Source organism: Loxodonta africana, chromosome X (assembly GCF_030014295.1).
Source record: "Loxodonta africana isolate mLoxAfr1 chromosome X, mLoxAfr1.hap2, whole genome shotgun sequence".
Taxonomy (NCBI): Eukaryota; Metazoa; Chordata; class Mammalia; order Proboscidea; family Elephantidae; genus Loxodonta; species Loxodonta africana.
This window is the reverse complement of record NC_087369.1, coordinates 110,430,100-110,433,572: the sequence shown is the minus strand read 5'-3', so window position 1 is coordinate 110,433,572 and position 3,473 is coordinate 110,430,100. Positions and strand designations below refer to the sequence as shown.

The following is a 3,473-nucleotide window of genomic DNA, read 5'->3' as shown; positions in this document are numbered from 1 at the left end:
TTGTGCTATATTGTTTTTGATTGCTAACATTTTGCTTTGACTTTTTCATGGAGTTTACAGCTCTCTGCTTACATTACACACCTGTTCTTCCATTGTGTCCACTTTTTCCATTAGAGAGCTTAGCATATAAATCCCAGTTATTTTTAACTCACAGTATGATAATTCCAAAATCTCGGCCATTTATGAGACTTGTTCTGATGTTTGCCTTGACTCATCAGACTGTGTTTTCTTTGCCTTTTAGCATGTCTTGTAATTTTTGGTTGAAAACTGGACATGATGTATCAAATGAAAGAAATTGAGGTTTAACAGTCCTTCAGTGTGAGGTTTTATGTTTATCTGGCTAGGAATTAGGCTGTGTTTACTGTTTGCTATAGCTATGGATGCAAAAGGATAAAATTTCTTCAGGTGTCCTTGATTTTGTCTCCTTTGTTGTTTTTGTGTTTCCATAGAGACTGCTTGGGTCCTGGGTGGTGCAAATGGTTAACATAGTCAGCTGGTAACTGAAAGGTTAGTGGTTCAAATCCACCCAGAGGTGCCTTGGAAGAAAGACCTGGTGATCTACTTCCAAAAAAATAAACTGCCATTAACAACCCAATGCTGTGCTTGTTTCAGCAGCATATATACTAAAATTGGAATGATATAGAGAAGATTAGCATGGCTCCTAAACAAGGATGACACAGAAATTTGTGAAGGATTCCATATTTGTAATATTAGATAAGAATCTTAGTGGGCAGTGAGTTTATGCTAATGCGGGGGGGAAACTCAAAAAGGAGGGTGACAATGGTTGCACAACTCAAATAGTCAATGTCACTGAATTGTACATGTAGAAACAGTTGACTTGGTTTATGTTTTGAGGTATATATTCTCAACAACTACAGCAAAATGAATTAAAAAAAAAGTGTAGGATAGTTCTACTCTGATACACATGAGGTTGCCATGAGTCAGAATTGACCAAAAGACAGCTATGTTTTTGTTTTATTTTTAGAGACTCCTTAAATGGGGTCTGAGCTTAGCAGTTCTCTTTTGTTGTAACCCCCTGTTATTGTACTGGATCCATGTTGATGGGAGGGTAAGATGGAGGGGAGTGGAAAAATTCTATAATCATGTGACTAACTGTCAGTCTTTTAGTGAGATTGTGCCCCAGAAGTGTGATCTTTACAAGTGGTTCTCAGCTATTTCTTTTTTCACTCTTTAAGTGAGAAAGGAAGGCTAGAGGGAGCTGACATTGGGTATTTCCCTTTACTTTGGTTGATTTCCTTCTGGTTAAATAGTTTTCATTGAGGGCAGGCTACCATTAAGGAGAGAAAAGCACTCTGGGAGTATTTCACATGGTTACTTGTCCCCTCCCTCTGCCAGAAGTAAGTAGGGATGTTTCTCTGATCTTCACAATGAGAACCTGGTGGGACTCATGAAGGTAAGACACAAGAAAGTGTGGGATTCCCCCTAAGGTTGAGACTCCAGGAATTTTTATCTCTCAAATTAGTCCATGCTCAGTCTTCAGGAATTAGTCAATTACCCTTTAAATAGTAGTGCCTGATGCTAGATCATGCAGCAGTTTCTAATCCTGGTAATCTATGATTTTTCTCTCTCTGCCTCTAGCTCCACTGTTTTGGGGAGTGGTGTGCTCTGTGATCTCAATTCTCTGACAAACCTAAGAAGAGTTGTTGATTTTTTAGTTCCTCAGCTTTTTTGTGAAGGAAAGAGTAACAACTTTCAAGTTCTTTGCCTATGGAACCAGCTAATTGTCTTACACTATACTGCACATAAGTGTATAATTTGATCAAGTTTTGAAGTAACCCACAAAACCATCACTATAATGAACATATCAAAAAACTCAAAATTTTTATCACTTGTTTCGAAATATTTTATTATGATGTGTCTTGGTGTAGATTTCTTCAAATTTCTTCTGACACATGTCTGTCAGTTTGTTTTACTGTGATGGCTTGCATGTTACTGTGATGCTGAAAATTTTGCCACTGGCATTTCAAATAACAGCAGGGTCACACTAGGTGGACAAGTTTCAGCAGAGTTCCAGACTAAGACAGACTAGGAAGAAGGGCATGGAAGTATACTTCTGAAAAAATTGGCCAGTGAAAACATTACAAATAGCAGCGGAATATTGTATGAAATAGTGCTAGAAAATGAGCCTCTCAGGTTGGAAGGTACTCAAAATACAACTGGGGGAGAGCTGCCTCTTCAAAGTAGCATCAACCTTAATGACATGAATGGAGCAGAACTTTCAAGACCTTGATTTGCTGATGTGGCACGACTCAAAATGAGATGAAACACCTGCAAAGTTCCATTAATAATCAGAATGTGGAATGTATGAACTGTGAATCTAGGAAAATTGGAAGTTGTCAAAAATGGAAGGGAACACATACAAATTGATATCCTAGGCATTAGAGAGTTGAAATGGAGTGGTATTGGCCCTTTGAATCAGGCAATCATATGATCTATTGTTAGGAATGACAAATTGAAGAGGAATGGCATCACATTCCTCATAAAAAAGAACATTTCAGGATCTATTCTGAAGCACAAAACTGTCAGTAATAGGATAATATTCATAGACCTACAAGCAACACCATTTAATATGACTGACTATTACTCAAATTTATATACTAACCATTAAGGTCAGAGGTGAAAAAATTGAAAATTTTCACCAAGTTCTGCAGTCTAAAATTGTTCAAATATACAATCAAGATGCATTGAAAAGTACTGCTGATTGGAATGCAAAAGCTGGAAACAAAGAAGGATTAGTAGTTGAAAAATATGGCCTTGATGATAGAAATGACTTTGGAAATCGCATGATAGAATTTTGCAAGACCAATGACTTCTTCATTGCAAATACCTTTTTTCAACAACATAAGTGGTTACTATAAACATGGAGCTTACCAGATGGAAGACACAAGAATCAAATTGACTACATCTGTGGAAAGAGATGATGGAAAACTCAATATCATCAATCAGAACAAGGCTAGGGGCCAACTATGGAACAGAACATCAATTTCTCATATGGAAGTTCAAGTTGAAGTAGAAGAAAATTAGAACAATTCCACAAGAGCCAAAGCACAGCCTTGAGTATATCCTACCCGAATTTAGAGACCATCTTAAGAATAAATTTGATGCACTGAACACAAATGACAGAAGACGAGATGAATTGTAGAATGTCATCAAGGACATCATACAGGAAGAAAACAAGATTCATTAAAAAGGCAGGAAGGAAAGAAAAGATCAAAATGGATGTCAGAAGAGACTGAAACTTGCCCTTGAGCTTAGAGTAGCTAAAGCAAATGAAAAGAAATGATGATGCAAAAGAGGTGAACAGAAGATTTCAAAGTGTTCCTCAAGAAGACAAAGTAATATTATAATGAAATGTGAAAAAACCTGGAGATAGAAAATCAAAAGTGAAGAACACACTCGGCATTTCTCAAGCTGAAAGAACTGAAGAAAAAACTCAAGCCTCGACTTACGAT

The 3,473-nt window shown here is 37.0% G+C and overlaps 1 non-coding gene across 1 annotated transcript; it reads left to right on the top strand.

Moving 5' to 3' along the window:
* Positions 1 to 599: 599 nt before the first annotated feature.
* LOC111751395 (U6 spliceosomal RNA) lies at positions 600 to 706 on the top strand. The gene has a single exon (XR_002786461.1). It is a non-coding gene; the product is annotated as a U6 spliceosomal RNA (small nuclear RNA).
* The last annotated feature ends 2,767 nt before the right edge of the window (positions 707 to 3,473 follow it).